The sequence below is a fragment of the Sciurus vulgaris genome, assembly GCF_902686455.1.
Source record: "Sciurus vulgaris genome assembly, chromosome: 5".
In the NCBI taxonomy this organism is placed as follows: Eukaryota; Metazoa; Chordata; class Mammalia; order Rodentia; family Sciuridae; genus Sciurus; species Sciurus vulgaris.
The window spans coordinates 140792808-140812943 of record NC_136465.1 but is presented as its reverse complement, the minus strand read 5'-3'; positions in this window follow the sequence as shown (position 1 = coordinate 140812943).

The window sequence follows — 20136 nt, the reverse complement described above, 5'->3', positions numbered from 1 at the left end:
TGGCTGAGAAGATCCAGAACATTCCTAGTTGCCTTGCTTTTATAAATCCAGGAAATATAGTGACTGGAATGAGAAAAGATGCTTTGGCTGCCAGTCTACAACACTGTCACCAGAGTGCCATAGGATCTTAATACCACACTAGCTGATGATTCCATGACTTTAATAGTCGTACCTGAGAAGTTCCCTGCATGGAGATCAGCATGGGTTCTCATTTAACCAGCTCGAAATGGGGAAGAACATACTCAACTCTGCTGGCATTTTAACTGTGATTCCGGGGAGTCTTCCTACTCCAACACATTTTCTGAGGGCATGTGAACATTGCCTAATGAGAAAACCATTCATTCTGGGTGAAAGTGGAGAAGAAAAAAAGCAAAACAAAAGTTCCTTTACTGGAAACAGATGGGCCACATCAATTATACATTCAGAATAATACAGATTGGAGCCAAGTTGTCATGTACTGAAACTACTCTATTTAGCCAAGTTACAACTGGGATCTCATCTACTGTTTACCCTTTCTTTCCTAGCTCTCTGTTTTTATTTGTCCCAGTGTGCCAGATCTTGGCTTTGTAAAGGTGAACTGGAGAAGAAGAGGTTCTTGGCTCCCAGATTTCCTGGAGCACAGGCCTGTAAACAAAGTGCCTCTAAGAGAAAAGGCCATGATGCCTTCCTGGTACCATCCCAGAGGCTGAGCAGGTGAGGGCCAGAAGTGCCTGCTGCAAACACCTATGTCCAGCTCCGCCCTTAGTCAACATGCCACCCTGGCAGGTTTTGCTAGGAGTCATCTTGCCTATTATTTTCTTCTATTCTCTGTAGGCCCTGCTATGCCACACTTCCACCCTTTGTTCTGTACTTTGGATCACTTTGCCTGCTGTTAGACAGTGTTGACTCCACCCTGGAGTCTGCTGTTAAATTGTAAACCTTAAAACTTAGGACTGATTTTTTTGCTTCACCTTTCCCCTAAAAATGTGAATTTGTTGAGTTACATTCTTCACCTGAGTAGTTTCAGTAAACATTTTCTCTATTATATTTTTCCCTTTGGAAACAGTACATGCTGTGACTCTGATGGGAGAAGACAGGAAAAAAGAAAAAAGTCTTGGGTAAATAGTATTGGCCTTGTGTAAAGACTGTCACTGTTACTATGTAGCAATGCAAATACAAAAGCTAGACAAAATAACATAGCTATTGTCTGAATGTGGCCCACTTGAACTCTGGATGGAATTTCAGCATTATAGAAAAATTCCAGAACTCCCTCTGCCTACAAATATTTCCCTCACCTTATCTGCCTCTGCTGATAAACTGAGGATATGCTTGACATCAGCAAATATCAGTTGTTTAAGAAGTACAGCACCAGTGCTCTGAGAGAATTCCCTGTCCCTGAAAAGCTTGTTCCATCTTTTACCTGATATTTTACCTGATTTACAGTTTTAGCTGGATCTTCAGTCAGTAGGCTAGTTTGCATAACTTCTTGAAATACTAACCTCAGAGAAGTCAGTGATAGTTTGCCCCTGTGCAAGATGGAAGGTCTGTGCCTTGGAGCCCTAGTTTGAATTCACAGGAAGGGAAATTCTGCCCCCAAAGCCCAAGGCTTTTACAACAATTAGGACCAGATTTGCTGGGCCTCGGTTTATACTTGCCAAGCCTAAAGTTCAGAGAAATCTGTGACTCTTGGTGCCCATATTTGTGAACAAGAACAATGTATTGACAGCTTTTGCCCCTCTGGGCAGTCCTGCTTTGGACAAAATCAAATACTTGTAACTTGAATATGGAAACAAAACAGAGTCTTATACAAATAGGCTGCATTGGATTATTTCACTCTTCATATCTTTGAGAGGTTCCTTTTACTTTTAAGGAGAACATTTATGAGAAATTCCAAAATTCAGGCAGAAATACAAAGTTCAGTTCTGGATTCTAAATTGTGCTGCAAAATTAGGCAAAGTCTTTCAGATTACCTGTAACTTTGACCTGTGAAGTCTATGCATGTGTTTCTGTTACGCACATCTGGATATCCACCCTGTGGCTGTTTGTTTACAATGGGAATTGAGGAAGAGTTCCGAAACTTCCTGTCACAGGATGTGTGGATTGGCGGCCTGAGTTCTGAAGCCAGAGGAAATCAGGACAGTTTAGAAGAGCAGTGGTAACATTGCCCTCTAGTGGTTTGTGGCTTAGAATGAACACTGCAGGTGCGCCCAGTTTTCCGGTTTGCTCAAATTCCCAGGGAAGAGAACGGGAGAAGGGACAAGATTCTTGCCAGCATAGCTCATCTCAGCAACTCCAAAGCTCTAGTTGGTTGTCTTTCTAGGAAGGGCTTTTGAGATTCAGTGAAAACATTGTCATGTAGGCTCTGGCAAATTATTCTGGCTAAAACTCTGTTTAGGATTTGCGCTAGGGTCCTGTGTTCCTTTCCACCCGCCATAACTTGGTCCCACTCCCTTCCCCATCCTCATTCCATTCCTGGGTGAGTCACCACTGTGCTGGGTGGTGGAACCTTCTGTGCAGATTGGCAAACCACTTACTAGACCAAGCTCCATCTCCTGTCTGCACCCTCCACCCTTCTTTGTATTTCCTTTAGCCTGTCTTGCTGCTCTCTGCACTTAACTTCCAGCTGGTTTCCCACAGAAGAACCCAATTTTTCAGGTGCCTGTGGGCAAAAATGTTTAAAGCACTGCCTCAGGCCCTAGGGAACTACAGGAATGCTGAGAATTTCAGGCACTTCTTTTCAGACCCACTGGAAAGAATGTTCAGCCCAAAGATGGGAAAGAGGGAGTCTTCAGAAACACCTCAGATCTCAAGTACAGAAACCTGGAGAACTGGCCTGAAGCCAGTCTGCTCTTGGAATCCTCCCAGGTTGGGAACAGACACCTCTGGGACAGGTAGTTGGTTGTGTAGCAAGCTAGAGACATGCAAAATTACTTTGGTTTTGAGTCTTGGACAGGAGTTAGTTTGCGTACTGTTTTAGTTGTAATCAACATTGGTAAAGAAAGTGGGATGACTGAATATCTATTTTTGATCCATCTTTCAGTGTTGAATTGTTGGATTATCATACCTAAGGTTCAATAAATCCTGGAACTTCTGGAGTCATTTTCTATTACAGAAAAAGAGGGAAGTATCTAGGGCTTGAGTCTCCACTATCACCACAGTCTCTCTGGTTCTCTGTCCACATGAAATTTTTTTATTTGCATGTATAACCAATATATACATACATATTGGTACTGGGAATTGAACCCAGGGGTACTTTACTACTAAGCTACATCCCCAAACCTTTTTATTTTTTGTTTTGAGACAAGGTCTCAGTAAGTTGCTTAGTGCCTTGATAAGTTGCTGAAGCTGATCTCAAACTTGTAATCCTCTTACCTCAGCCTCCCAAGTTGTTGGGATCACAGGCATACACCACCATGCCTGACTTATTTGGTTATATTTGAACTTGCATTTAACTCACACAATTATGAGGACAGTCATCAGGTCCAAACCTACATCATAAATCCAACAACTTTTGTGACATCTAGAATAATCTCATGTGAAGAACATGATTTCTGATGATCCGATTTAGTTGGTTGAGACTTGGTCTGGTAACATGAGGCCCTTGTTTTGAATAATTTATTTACCTGTTATCCTAGGGTGTGTCTGGCTCTTGATGAAGAATAAGTATTTTGTCTTCAAACACTGTAGCCACTTCTTACTGTCTTTCTGCTCCACCTTTGTCTCCATGAAAACCTCTTTGGAAACAAATGTGTTAGGAGAGGTAAGGTTTCAATTCACATTCAAAAAGTGCAAACATTAACATGTATAACCAGTTTAGTGACAATCTTTGCTTATAATCGGGTATAAACATGAAAGCATTTTATTTTTCCCATAATTGCTGCAAACTGTTTTCTATCAAGACTGTCTTTGCCTGCTGGATTGTAAGCTCCCTTAATAGCATCTCAGTCCAATTCCATAATTTGAGTTACTTTCAGTTTGTTAAAACATTGTCATTGAAATCGTAAGACTAAGTAGTGTTCATTTTATGTATTTATTTATTTACTTACTTTTTTTTTTTTTTGTGGTGCTGGGGATCAAACCCAGGGCCTCATGCATGCTTGGCACGTGCTCTACCACTGGCTTAAATCCCAGCCTTGGCAGTGTTCATTTTTTAAAGTTTAAAAATCATCTTCTATTCAAATGAAAGCAAGATGGCTGAAGTCCAAACACCTTTGGAGTCTACCAGAACTATGAGAAACACTTGTATTCTTGCTATCCCAAAGACTAGTCTAGTTATCCTAAATTCTGGAATTCCTCCACCCTTCGAGGCCTGTTCTGACAGGCCAGCTCCCTTTCTGGTGGTTCTCTCTGGTGGAGGAACTGAGACCCACGTTGACTCTTCTTTCGGTAGGTGTGGCTGCTTATCTGACCAATGCCAACTGTCCTATGGTTGAGTCTGTGTGAAAAGAGACTGACTGTGGTCTCTCCTGGGATACATCTGCTGGTTTTTCAGTGGGCTCTACAGGCCACTCCACCCAGGCTCTTGGAGGGAGCTTAACAAGAAAGCAAGGTGGCTGAAGTCCAACCACCTTTGGAGTCTATCAAAACTGTGAGAAACACTTGGTATTCTTGCTACTCCAAAGAGTAGCAATGTAATCCACCTCATAACAGTTCCTCTCAACATTAGCACCTCTTTCCTGTCCTCCCAGGAATCAACTGCTGTGTCAGTTTGGTAATTTGGCAACTTTCAGACCAGAACCAATCTCAAGTCCTCAATTTGGTGGTGGTGGAAGGCAAAGTTTCAGCCTTATGGTGTGGAGGACCTAGGTCAGATCCCTCCAAACAGGGAGGGACAGTGAGAATAGTTGCCATTCTGTAAAATGCATTCCTGCAAGCACTAGCCATTTTTCACCAACATTTCCTTTTTCATAAGAATAGGTCTACTGAAAGGTTGACTGTCCCCTGTGTGAAGGGGTCTGCCCCCTACATCTGTAAATTCTTTTAACATGGAATGTGAGGTTTTAGAGTTTTATTCTTAGCTATAGGCTTTCCTCAGTAATTCCTGATGTTTAGGATCCAATATAGTGAGGTGGTAGTTCTCAGCTTTGACTTTGTATTAGATTCAGTTGGTCTGGAACAGGGATCTGGGTATTGAAAATTTTACTTCTTTCTGTTTTTCTTGTTTTAATCACCTAATGATCACAGTGAGGGTTATGGACCTTCCATGACTAGTGGCAAACAGAACAGATCCCTCAAGGGACAGAATTCAGAATTAATTCTAAAGCAGGTGATAGAGTAATACAGGACCTTAAGATACAAGTGAAGAAAGCAGGCTCCTGTACGGGTGATTTGAGGGATACCAAATTTGAGGAAGATCCTTGAGATTTCATGCCCCTCCCAGCTTTTCCTGAGAATCATTTTGTTGTTCTCATGATCAAATACCCAATCTCATTCTTTGCAAACAAAGAAAGAAACAAAACTGAAATTCTCACTCTTGAACTTTTTCTTAATACTGTTAGTTGGGCTGCCCAAGGTGCTCAGTGTCCTTGCCTCATAACAGTAGGAAGTAGAGATAAGATTTTTGCAATTAGTAATCCTACAGAGCAACTGGTCTCTTTAAGAGGCTTTACTCCCGACTATGAGAACAAAGCTGCTTTCTCCCATGGCACTTGAAGTCTCTCTACTCAGATCTCAATCTCTCTCTCTCTCTCTCTCTCTCTCTCTCAGGTCATGGGAATGGAAACCAGGGACTCTCGCCTGCTAGGCAAGTGCTCCACCACTGACCTACACCCCCAGTCCTCTTTTTCTTTTTCCTTGGCTTTCTTTTCATCTGCTAAAATGTTGCCCACTGTCTTACAGTTAGCTCACTAAGGAGGAGGCGATTGACCCCCAACCCCAGAGGAAGTAAGGGAGCATTTCTTTCTTGTATCTCCTTTTCAGGAGTGAGGAACCTTTTTTTAAAAAGCAAAACAAAACAAAACTTTATTTTTTTATGTGATGCTAAGGATGGAACCCAGTGCCTCACACATGCAAGGCAAGCACTCTACCACTGAGCCACAGCCCCAGCCCAGAAGTGAGGAAACTTTCTAAGAAAACTTTCCTCTCCCTTTTGTGTCTCACAGACCAAGATTGAATCTGTGTCCATTTTAAAACCAGTGGCCAATGAGAGGAATGGGATTCTCATGGATGGCTATTCATGTGGGGTAGAACAGATACTGGAGAGTCAACCACCTGAGAACTACACTCTGCTGCTCCCATAGCATTTTCATACCATTGTTTAGTACTCCCTTTACTTTTGTGGTTTGTCTAATAATTCAAGAATCTTGCCCCATTTATCTTTTTTTCTCTAGATCCTCCAGGAGTGCATAATCTGGCTGGAATATAAATCAGCCCATGAAATGTACACACACATGTTTTCAGTAGATGAATTTTAAGTAAGTACATTTCAGGGCTAAGGTCATGCCCTTGTATTGGAGTGCCCTAACAGACTCAGCAATATAAATGGTTATTTTTTCAAAGTGGACTGGGAATGTGTTTCCATTTATTATACTGGCAACAGCCTTCTAGTCTCTTCAAATCCTCTGAAATCATGATCTGCCTCTAACTATATCATGTTGGTCAATCCTCCCTGGATGCAGTGGTGTTTAGAAGGCCTTTTGTGAAGTCACAGGGCTTCTACAAGTTTCTTATGACCTAAGGAACATTATTCTGTTTCCTTCAAGGTGCCTAGAGTTGCAACAATACAGGAATTTGTAGGGTTCCTGTGATATACTCTTTGTGGTCCTTTTTAACAATCACAGCACCATCATTTGGAGAATCTTTGTCAGACATTCTTGGTCAGAACTGTTTGCTAGCACAAAAAAGAATAAATGCAGAGACCGTATTGGAATAAACAAGACACTTAACTCAGGGTGGCATAGTAGAGTGCTCAGTGGCTGAGAGAGTATAGTGTAGTCTTCTGTGCTCATGCAGAAGAGAAAATCTGTGTCTGGCAAGTATAGGAAAGATACATATAAACTATGATTTATAAAATGTTTTCAGAAAATAATTCATACAAATAGGCTTAAAAGGAATAGATTCTACATGGAAAGACATGTAGAATAGGGAACGAGCCTGGGGTGCCTGCTCAAAGCACTTTTTCAGATGTAAACTACTAGTCCTTATTAAGAGAAATGGTTTTATGTGGACAGGTTGGTACCATGGAACCAGATTTCTTGCCACCACAGATTATGCCAAGCTAGAGGTGTCTAAACTAGTCAAATTGTCTTTCTCAGTATCCTAATGACCCCCAAGCTAAACTAGTCAAATTTTCTTTCTTGGTTTCCTAATGACCCCCATACTATTGTCAGGTGGAGTTGAGTTAGACCCAGTATTCAAATTGAATAGTAATTAGGATGAGGTTTAGTTCTGAGGGATAGAAAAAAATTACAGTGCCTGAGCAAGATTCAATGTCATTTTCCTCTCATTTAAATATAGACAGTCCAAAGATGATATGGTGAGCCATTTCATGATCACTGAGGACTCAGGTCCCTTCTGTCATATTGCCCTGCTATCCTTAACATCTGACTTCTATCCAGTAGTGTTCTGATAAACTGGTGCTCTGAAGAAAAGGGGGGAAAAGTCTTGATTTGATTTGCAGCATTTGACTGATTTTTGTGGTAGAAATAACTCCTACCATGACCATTTTCAAACTACTCCGATTTTATAACCAACTTAAAATTTCCTGAATGTTTAATAATCTGTTCCCTCAATTCCATACAAGCCAATTTTAGCACCCTTTCACTTCTCCCTCATAATCCAGAATGGATGCCCTAGCTCAGACATTAGACTTCCTTGAAACTAGTAGAAAAGAAGAGCAAACTCCTCCTCTTTTAGAATATCTTCCAGAAGTTATGCACAGCTCTTCCATTTAAATCTCATTGGCCGGAATTTAAACATATAAACATACCTAGGAGGGAAATGTATTCTTTATTTGGGGATGCCATTTATCCACTTAAAATTTGGATGTTCTGTTAATTAAGAAGAAGAGGAAAATAAATTTTGGGGAAATTAGCAGTTTTTGTTATTAATGGTAACACCATTCCATATAAATGTCCAAATTAATGAGGAGCTAGAAGCTCAAGTTAAAAAATAATTTGTTTTCAGAGTGGAATTAAGTGGATTTATAGAAGGGATCATAAATATTTAGCACCAAATAGAGAAAGATAAAATAATAGCATGTTATCTAAATTTTATTGTGACTATTAATACCCTTTTCTTCCTTTCCTAAGATCCAATAACCAATTGAAAGACAGAAAATTAAGTCACACTTATTGAAATAAAATTGTTGCCTTATTCCTGATTAAGCTCTTTGGAGAACAACTTTAGTCCTTTTTTTTTTTTTTTTTTTTGTTGTTGTTGTTGTAGGTGGACATAATACTTTATTTTATTTTTCTGTGGTGCTGAGGATCTAACCCAGGGCCTCACGCATGCTAGGTGAGCACTCGACCACTGAGCCACAACCCCAGCCCACAACTTTAGTCTTGCACTAACAAGGGACTTAGTAACTTCAACCCAGAAATAACTTTCCCACTCAATGGTAGAGCTGAAAAACAGCAGGGCTGCCCACCTCCACCTGATCTTTCCTGCTTTGGGCACCTCCCCTTGAATGTGCCCCACAGAAGGCACAAAGACGATAAATGGGGCTGCACTTAGGATGTGTAGTTTCTTTCAAACTCACCAATCAGAGTGTTGGTGGAGAATCATGGAAAGTTAAGGGGAGAAGTTAAGGTACACTTATCCATATTGGAGCATGAGAAATAAGTACTCTAACTGAATACTTAAGATCTTTTAAAACTGCAAGCTTAGCTAATCATTCTGCCAGTGGTTTACATGAAACCCGTCTAAATCTTCTTCACATCTCTGTGTATTTAAACTAACACAGATTTTTTTTGGGGGGGGGGGGTAACTAAGGATTTAACCCAGGGGCACTCAACCCTGAGTCACTTCCCAGCCCTTTTTATTTTAATTTTGAGATAGGTTCTCACTAAGTTGCTTAGGGCCTCACTAAGTTGCTAAGGCTGGTCTCAAACTTGAAATCCTCCTGCCTCAGCCTCCTGAGCCATTGAGATTACAGGCATTCACCACTGTGCCTGGCCTAACAGATTTTTTTAAGATAACAAAACAGTCCCTAAGAAATTCGGTTAAGGGCTACATTAAATGATTCAGTCAAGAGATGTTCTAGAGTTCATGAGAATGTTTTTAAGAGAGGATTAGAGAAGTGAAAGGATTTTTCATGGAGGCAGTAGAACTTGGACTTGCTCTTAAAGTTTGGGAGAGTTTTGGGTAGGCTGAGGGAATTGAAAGTGGTGCAGTCAAGGGGAACTTTGTGGATGCAGTGAGAATGGGGGAGATGGATTTGATATAGTCAAGGCCTGGGAGAAGACCACAGAGACCCAAGCTGAGGTTCATTTTGGACAGTGGCAGGAAGTCAGGTGAGATGGGTAACTTGGGAGCAAGGTGTGGACAACCCCAACAAAGGAGTATATAGTTGATGGAGAAGGAAATTTGGAACTATTGCAAAAACATGGTATTTTTCACAGATTATTCTGGAGAAGGCATTACTCCCTGAATTTTCACTTGCTTGGGTCAATAGATTCCCTTTCTGTGTCATCCAGTTAAACTAAATTGCCCTAACATGTTCCACTGAGAGTCTATAAGAAACTGATCCTTAAACTTTTGGTGCATGGGGCTGGAGTTGTAGCTCAGTGGTAGAGCACTTGCTTAGCACTTGCCCAGTGTGATGCACTGAGTTCAACCCTCAGCACCCCATAAAAATAAATAAAATAAAGATACTATGTCCATCTACAACTAAAAAATATATATTAAAAAAAAAAACTTTTGGTGCATTAGAATTAACTGAAGACCTAGTTAAACTGAAGATTGCTGTGTCTCACCTCCACAGAGTTGGCTGCAGAGCATTTAGGATGGGACCCAAGAATTTTCATTTATAGATGGTCTCAGATGATGCTGATACTGCTGGTCTTTGGGATCACACTTTGAGAGTCACTGGGATTAATGTGGGCCTGTGATGAATCCTGTCTAGTTTGGGACAAATAAATGAAATGAGAACGAATTCCCTAAATCATATAATAAGAGATTAGATTAAATAGTCTCTGTAGTCTTTCTGAGTCTGTTTCTTGTTTTGTTTTGTTTTTGTTTGTTGTTTGTTTGTTGAGAGGTACCAGGGATTGAACTCAAGGGCACTCAAACACTGAGCCACATCCCCAGCCCTTTTTTGTATATTCTTTTAGAAACAGGGTCTCAGTGTGTTGCTTAGTGCCTCCATTTTGCTGAGGCCTCAGCCTCCCTAACCACTGGAATTACAGTTGTATACCCTTGCACCGGGCTTTTCTGAGTTTGTTTCTGTGATTCTAAGTGACCAAATATCCTATTCATATTTGTTTCCCCTATAGTAAAACATTCAGTGTTTACTGACACCGGCTTCATCTGTGTTAATGCATTCATATCACAGAAGGGGCTCCTATCATCTAGGTGGGAATCTGAAGGTATGTGACTGGACTCAAGATACTTTCTCAAGAGGAAAGAAAACCCGCTTAACATGGGTCTTCTACACTTCCATACTCAAGGGGGAAAATGTAGCAACTGGGTCAGATCTTTCCCATACTACTTAAAAGGTAAAAAGAAAAGGGATGAGACATTATCTCTCCATGAAAAGTGTAGTTGACCCAGCACCAGAGAATTTGGAGAGCATTTACCCAAACTGTTAGAAAATTTCAGACTTAAGAAAAATTTACTTAATTCATAATTGTCCAAAATGATAAGCTAGATGGCTGACCCAAGGGTCCAGGCTCCCTGGTGGGCTCGCTCTCAACCCCAAGGCCCAGGCAGGCCAGTCCAGCTACAGCTGGAGGGAAGCCATGAACATTTGCTGCAGAGCCTCCTCGCTCCAACCCACCTATTATTGGCTGAATGAAGGCTGGTCCACTCAGGGACAGTTGCTGGCAGCCACAATGAGGACTCTGTCCAGACTCAGAGATTTCCTGAATTTCATTTTGAGTGATCTTACATCATTTGCATACATTTCCTTCTAAACCCATTATATTGTAAATTGCTTTGAGATTGGGCTTTGTCTTACTCACCCTTGACTTCCACACTGTGAGTACACATCAATGATATTCTCAGTATATATCTGTACTCTTTTTTTTTTTTGTACCAGGGTTCAATCCCTGATACCACTTAACCACTGAGCTACATCCCCAGCCCATTTTATTTTTTATTTTGAGATAGAGGCTTACTTAATTGCTGAGGGTCTTGCTAAGTTTTAGAGGCTGGCGTTGAGCTAGCGATCCTCATGGCTCAGCCTCCTGAGTTGCTGGGATTACAGGCATGTGCCACAACTTCCAAGAACATATCTATATTCTAAAACAGTGCTGGTAGTTGTAAGCAGAGTTCATAATACCCAAGGTCAGAATCTTCTGGAGGAGGAAGAGAGGTGAATTAGAATCCATATTACTAACATGAGGTTTTTACTCCACGTTATCCTGTTCATTTTTATCCCATTTGCTTAAAATGGCCTTTAACTATGTCTGCTCACAAATTCTTATTCATTCTCAAAAACCACATGCAGGCATTGCCTTCTTTGTAAGATTTTTTTTTTTCCTTTTTGTTCTAATTTGTCCTTTAAATATCTTTATAATTATTTCATGAATGAAAAATTGTTTACATATCTGTAAACTATGAGCTACTTGAAGGAGAAATCTGTTTTTGAAGTTTGTAACAGAACCGATCACCACAGTGTAGGCGAAGCAGGCAGCTGCTATGTGGCCCAATGTCACAGGCTCAGAAAGACGCCCCTGTAGACTCCCCATTCTTTCTCTTATTCTTGAAAACATACTGTTTCAAAGCTCTGATTCCTGTTTGTTCTCCTAGCTCCTTGACAAAGGTCATCCTTGAAGTTTCTAGCAGACATTTATTTTAGTGCTAAGGAATTCAAATCTCTTGCTTTGAGGCTGTTTTGATAGGGAAAGAACTTGAGGGCTAAAGAGAGACAGAAACATGGAGGAGAGTGAAGATAAAGGGTTTATCTTGGGTCACCAAAGATAAACTTTGCTTAGTTTCTAATTTCACTAAGACTTGAAGTCTCCTAATGAGTTAGTGCACTGAAAAACCCAGTATGTAAAGAAGCTCAAATTCAACTCATGGAAGCTAGGGAAGAAAGGAATAATATATTTCCATCCATTATGTGTTGAAACTGGGTCCAACATGATTTAAAAATGTTAGATGGTGAGGTGGTGGGAGTTGAATCAGACTATGCAATGTATTAAGTCCTAAAAAATGCTCAGATATTTCTGGGCTTTTCTGGGAGAGATCATTTACTCATTTCTGCATCCCATCTCCTGAAAACTGAGCCAGTTGGACATTGATTAGGTCTTGACTTGGTGTTGCTTGTAACTATTGGCAGCCTTATGAACGAACTTTCGTCCCTAGACAAGGATTAAGGGATGCGAGTTTGTGAAACATTATTTTTCTTTTCAGAAAAGACATTACTGCTTCTGCTAGTGGCTGAATCTCTATGCATCTAGCTATAGGAAATCATTTGCTTTTAATTGTCTCATTTCTGGGTCTGACTAGAATGGACTTTGTGTTTTGTGTTTGTGATTTTTTTGTACATGTCACAGTGTCTGCTGGCAGAGATAAAATACCTAAGAGAGAACATTGCTGAACAGTTTCAAGCCTGCTATGGAAGTAAGAGGTAGAAAGATGGGAAAGAGAGCAAGTCAGCCATCAAATACTTACTGGTTTTGATTGGTATTTAATTGTTAGAGATTACTGTATCCAATCTAAATGAGAACAAAATACTCTGTCATTTGAATATGTTGTGCATGTGTTTTTTATAGACGATAATTTCTTGTACTTAGTTTCCCAAATCGTCTCAGTGGTCTCACAGGAAGCATTACCTGCCTTGTATTGTCTCTCTTCCTTGTTTTTCCACAGAGTGGAGCTGTAGCTGCACAATGGTGAAGCAGAAAGGTTTCCAAAGATGAAAGATAGAGCAAATGATAGTGAGAATTGACCAGAAATTTCTGTTTATCAATTGTCTGGAGAAAGGAAATAACTCATCCTGTTTAGTTTGAAGAGCTCAGGAAGTTGAAATCAGACTTTTAGATCTTAATCCAGTAGGAATGAAAGATGAATGACCTATAGTGTCCGCCCATGACAAGTCATTTCTTTACTTTGGGATACAAATCTTATCACATAGTGGCTTGAAATATTACTTTCAAAGAGATAAGTTGTTTGTTTTTCAAAACAGTGCCAGGTGTACTAATTCTCAGAACATCCACATCTAGTATTTGTTAAAGAAGACCCTTTGGAGGGATAGAATTCAGCTACTTGGCAGATGTTTGCTGATGTGTGAGTTGTGCCAGGAACTGTTCTGGTCCTGAGAATAGAGCCGAAGATCCATCAGCTGAATCCTTGCCCTTAAGGAGCTTCCGCTTTAGTGGAAGGTGGCAGATAATAAAATTGCAACCATGAATATGATAAATGGGGTGACATGTTAAGAGATGACTTAAGGAGTGACCTCTGAGTTCAGGTCTAAATGCTGTGGCGGGGGAGCAGCCCTTTGACAATTCTAGGGGGGTAGGGTATGAGCTTAGCATTTTTGATAGAAACAAGACCAAACAATTGGGATGTGCTTGTGCACAAGGGAGATGAGGGAGAAGGACTATAGAGGAAGGCAGAGGCTGGGACACTGAAGACTTTATAAGCCATGGGGAGGAGTCTGAATTTCTTCACGTTGCAGTTAAATGTCATTGAGTGTTTTATGCAGGGATTGGATGAGATCTGATGTAATTAGGAAAGTTAATTTGTCTGCTGTGAAGAAGATGGACAAATTGGGGCAAGTGTGATGACAGGGGACTTGTTGGTTGACTTAAATTAGGGTGATAACAGTGAGGGCGAGACATAGTTCAGAGATATTTTATTGTAGTCAGAGCTGTCAGGACTTATAAATGGACTGGATATAGAATATGAAAGAGAGAATCAGGGATGACTGCTAAGTTTTTATCTGATCAATGCATAGATGGTGGTATTATTGACTAAGGCTTCTGGTTATATTGGGGAGAAAGGGAGATTTTACAAGGAAATGGTTCTTTACAGATTTCACATTTGTGTAAAGGAATCAGTCATTCTGTGCAGAACTACTCCATTGATGTAACTATAAAGGTGAATTAATTTTTTCACTAGTGATAGCTATCCAGGACACTTTTAAGTGATAGTTTGTTTCCCAGTTTTCAGTGGCCTGTAATTTGTGGCCTGCATGATGCATTAATATTAATAATATATGCTTTCTTTAGTCAATTTTTTTAGACTAAAATGGTACTTAGGAAGTGAATTGAGATTCTAATTAATTCCCTGGTTAGTAGATGACCAGATTACTATTTTATTTTCAATCAAATGGTTTGCTTAGTTGGCACCAGGGGCTTTTAGAGTGATAAAAATTAGCCTTGAGGATAAAAAGCAAACACAAGTAAATCTGTCACTTTTTTGGATTCAACAGCTCCCACTGAAGAGAGCAACCATATATATACAATGCTTGATTTTGTTGGACTTTCACATGGCTAGATAGATAGATAGATAGATAGATATTTTATTAGTGTCAATACTGATGCATATATATTAACTTTTTCTCCTATGAATATGAACTAGCAAAATTTTTTATCATAATTGGGCAGAATCTTATAAGGATAATGTCTTATTTATTCATTTCTTTGTGCTTTGATTCAGTCAGTAAGCATCAACCTTTTTTTGTTTTGTTTTGTTTTTTAGCATCAACTGTTTTTAAGCATCTCTTAGCCTCCATGGAGAACAAGACTTAATATAATGTATTATTTTCCAGCAATTATTATTAACTCTTCTGCCACTTAAAATGAGTAATAGTAACTATTATTACTATTACTGTACTATAACTTGATTAGAATCAAGATGGAGAAGTTTTGTGCCCAATCCTGAAAAGAGTTAGACATCATGTTAAGAATAATCTTGAGGGCAGTGGGAACCATTGGGAGCCACTTGGGAGTGACCCAATCTAGACTTGTATCTTAGAAAGAGCACTATGGTAAAAGTATGGAAGTGAAAATTAAGTAAAGAGGAGTACCCTTCACCCTCCCAGACCTGATCCCTTCCTCCCAGGCCTCCCCCATGTACAGAAGCTTACGGCTCAGCCACCATTTGTGTCTTCAGTGCCTTTTAGGAAAGATAGATTTGGAATATTCCTGAAATTCCATAAACAAATGCTCTACATCAGAGTAAGAAAATTGCCAAGCCAATTAGTACTAGTAGATTTTCATATCTCATAACTTAATTGCTGTAATATAGGATATAATTTAATTGCTGTATTTTGTGATATAACCTTAGTAATTATATAATATAACCTGAGGTATATGATTGATCACATATATCACCAGCCCCTTCATTTTTCTAAGCCTTTTTTATGGGGTCAAGCAAATGCAACTGCAAAGACTTGCAGTTGAGTTCAAGTGAGATTTACTCCCAGAGTTTAAAGAACCCTGTCCAATTAACTGCATCTATATTGAGAGTCTTTCTTCTTTCTTTTCTTTTTTTTGCTTTTTCTTTTCTTCTTTTGATCATGAAGAGTTTAGTTTTCTGGAAATGTCTTGGAAATAGCTACTGAATTTTCTCTCTGATGGATTGCATATCTTTTTTATTTATTTATTTATTTTTTTTGGTGGGGTATATGGACACCGACTCAGCAGTGAGCCAGAGAGAAAGATTAAAGGAAGATTAAAAAAAATATGAATAGATATGTTTCCAATTTCTATTCCACAGTACTTGTATGCTATCAACAGGTGAAAGAATGATAGCAATATGTTTTCCTGTCATTCATTCACTTCCTCAGCAGCTATATAGGGAGTGCCTCAGTATGCCAGGCAATGCCAGATGCAGCTCCTACCCTCATAGTTAATTTGGCACAGTCTTGGAAATGTTTTGGAAAGCTCCTTAAATAAAGAATGAATTCTTTAAACTTCATCAGCAGGTTTTATTCTACTAATTTGTTAAAATATTTATTCATTTCACAAATATATTTATTTTGATTAATTATTGTAGAAAAGATTTTCTAGCCTAAGTTTCATGCTTCATGAAAGAAAATCAAATAAAGATGCAGCTTTCAAAGCACTATGGAGACCACTGCATTTTGATGGTTCCTGTGGTGTCAATAAATGCATCAGTAGAGTTAAATCCAATATAATAACCAGCAGTAGTTTGAAACACTCATTTGAAATGTCCTGGGGCTGGAATAAATAATGAATCATTATTATGAAGTGCTAAGTCCCTGGGGAGTCTGATCTTTGGACCTGCCAGAGATGGGATGAAAAGCATTTCTGGTCACTGAAGCCATGTGAGAATCTAGCAGCTGTAATAAATCCAGTCACGTCTCAGGGTATCTGTTAGGAGACAGAGCTACCTCCTCTCTAATGTCTATGGTACTTTCTGTTTCTCATACACTGTGCTTTGGATTTTCTAAACCTGACTGAGTGTTCTTCCCTGGCTATAATGAGCATTTTTCTCTAAAATTTTTTGATCACTGTCCCTCCCACAGAGTTGTTGACAAATATCACAAATTTAAGGCCAGGAATGACAAACCATGTGCAGGTAGAGGTGAAAAAGGTGTTAGAGTCAAAGGACTGTTTGTCCATAATACTTTTGGTCATAATACTGTGAGTCCATAATGTACAAAATAGTGCCACACCTTCAGGATTGTGAATGGGACCCTAGTTCTTAGAAGCTGTGAGGTACTCTTCAACACAGAAGATGTCAAGTCTAGAAAGATCTGGAAAATGTGCACAGACTTCACTGCAAGAATTCTTGAAAAATAGATTGAAGGTAGACGATGAGGCTGAAAGATGATGACTTTGAGTACCAGTGGACATGGGACTCATGAATGGCAGTTTTTTTTAGGGATGAGCATATGAATGGAAGAAGAGGGTTGTCTCTTTTAACAATTCTACAAGATAGGTTGTTTAAGATCCTCATTGTATGTACTATTTCCATTTAGAAGAGTAATTGAGGACCAGATGTGGTGGTATACATCTGTAATCCCAGCTACTCAGGAGGCTGAGGCAGGAGGATCACAAGTTTGAGGCCAGCCTGGGAAAGATAGTATAACCTTAACTGAAACTAAAAAAAAAAAAAAAAAAAGTAAAAGGGCTTGAATTGTAGCTCAATGGTATCAATGGTAGAGCACTTGCAGAGCACCATACACAAACACAAAAAAGTAACTGAATTTATAATGAAGTGAATGATTAAAATAGATGCCCATGCCTAACAGATACAGTATAGTGCTAGGAAGAACACAAACTTTTCCATTAGCTCTATTTTGAAATCCTGGCCAAGCTGCTTACCAGAATTATGTGATAATGGTTGAGTTATTTTGTTTTTGCATCTGTAAAACAGACCTAAAAAGCCTGTGCTGGTACTGGAGGAAGTTCACCTTATCATTTGGATAAATGGAAATTGTTATGATGAAGTTATAGGAGAAGGTTCTTATCTGCTGAACATAATGAAAAACTGAGCATATGTTAATTAAACTGGATATTAGGTGTGGTCCTAGAAAGGGATTTAATAACCTTCACCCACACCCTCAAATTTTGTTTTTTTCTCAATATAAAATAATGCATGGTTGAAATAACAATTCAAAACATTCACTAGTGTACAGTTCTGTTCACTGATATGATCTCCATTAACAGTCTGATATAAACCCTTTCATATCTTTTCCCATTTAAATGAAATACATGTGCTTTTTTTTTGAAAAATTGAATATTATGCACATATTTCTGTAACTTGCTTTTTAAAATATAATATTATATCATAGATATCTTTCTATGTCAGTTTGTGGAGTCCTATCTAGTTTTTAATTTTTATTTTGGTAGCTGTATGATATTCCATAGTATGATTACATAATGGTTTATTTCAGGCTCCTGCTGTTTGACTTTTAGGTTGTCTCTAGATTTTTTTTTTTTCCCATGATAAAAGATACTGTGATTGACAACACTGTATATACAGTTTTTCTGTAGGATATAATCTAAGAAAGACACATGGCTAGGTCAATACATTTTTAATATTATGATATATAAGAAGACATTACTTAATTCAGGTTAGGATTTGTTTTAACTTCCTTAAAAACATACATATATATGTTACACATATAAGCATATATATTATATATATGTAAAATACACATGTGTATGTGTGTGTGTGTGTGTGTGTGAGAGAGAGAGAGAGAGTCCTCTTTGACATGGAGAACTCAAATGTACTGTAGTTAGACCATTAGTACCTTTTAGTCCTCCATGTCAAAGAGGTGTTGGAGATCCAGTCTGAAGTGTGGCCTTGGTTCCTATCCCTGAGGAGAATGTCAGGATAACCCAGGCAATTTTCTCTTGTATTTTTAAGAATGAGATTATTTTGGAGAAAATTGATGTGGGAGAAATTTAGCATGATTAGTTAGTTACACATCTTGTGTAACTGGTTGTTTTAACAACAGGAAACCCGAGAGTCTGTTATCTACATTGTTTGGAGAAAGAGAACTGTAGCTGGGGGTTTTCTCCTTCTTTATACTCCAAGTTCCCTTATCTCCCCCTGTTTTAAACACTTTCACTGCCAAAAGCCTAATTCACTTCTGTGCAAACAGAAAACTACTATAGTAATTTTACAAGGAAAAACATGGAAGCCCTTGGAATCTTCTTGGGTGAAAAGCACTTGTATTAACTTGCTGATTTGTCTCAGGGATAAATTCCTATTTTCTCTCCAGTTGCCTCCAAAAGAGGAGATTAATGTCTAGTTTTAAATTTATTTTTAATACAGATTTTAAAAACTTTTTTCAAAATAATACATGCACATTATTTATAAACAAAATAGTACAAACACTTCTAATAAAAAGCAATATTTACCCACCTCTCCTTCCTCAACTTTGGTGCCATTTTTTTAATATATGTATTTTTTCAGTTGTCAGTGGACCTTTAATTAATTAATTAATTAATTTGTTTGTTTATTTATCTATTTATTTATTTATATGTGATCCTGAGAATTGAACCCAGTGTCTCACACATGCCAGGCAAGCACTCTACCACTGAGCCACAACCCCAGCCCTGGTCCCATTTTTAACTCATGTGTCCAATCACTACCTCAATCTCTCTAAACAGTCTTCTTAGACTACCACTTTTTTCCTTTTAAAATCAATTACGTGTATATCGTTTACTGACCTTCCACTACTCTGCATGAGAATGTGCTTCATTTATCTTTCCTCTCCACTTTTATCTCCTTCCTTTCGTATAGTTGGCTCACCATTTTTAACTGTTCATCGTATGTTAGGCTGTATTTATTGCTAGTTGTAGAAATAATTTCATTATTTAAATAGTAAAATTAAAATGTATTTTCTTACAATAGATGTCCTAAGATGCCAGGCACACTGGTACACACGTGTCATCCCAGCTACTTGAGAAGCTGAGGCAGGAGGATGGCAAGTTTGAGGCCAGCCTGGACAACTTAGTGTAGACCTTGTCTCAAAAATAAAATATTTAAAAAGCGGGAGAGGGGAGGACTTGGGATGTAGTTCCTTGGAAGAGCATTTGCCTAGCATGCATGAGGCTCTTAATTCAGTCCTTAGTACTGAGGAAAAAATGATGTTCCAAGATAAGTTAGCTGTAAAATCAATTAACTCACATAATGTCTCAAGGAGGTTGTTTCAATCTCCTCTACAAAGCCAATGCCGATTCTTTCTCCTGTCTCTGAAAAACCAGCTGAATACCCAACTACTTATAACAAGGGTGTGGAACTGTCACAATTTGATTCATGGTGATTTATTCCTAATCATTCTGAGCTCACAATCCCAAAGAATAATGTGAACACATGAATAAAATCTGGGCTTTACTGTCAAGCAGTGGGAAGGGTGGAGAAGAGGTAGCAATAGGTCAGGCGTCAATAACATCCACCGTCATTAACTCTGCGGCTTTAGTACACTCACGCCTCTATTTATTCTTTTCTCTTAACTCTAAGTACCTTGAGTCCCCAGCCCTTTCCCTAAGCAGTCCCTCCATCCCTTCCGTTCCCAGCATTCTCACCTGTGCTTTCTCATCTCACTGTCACTTTTACTAAAAGGCA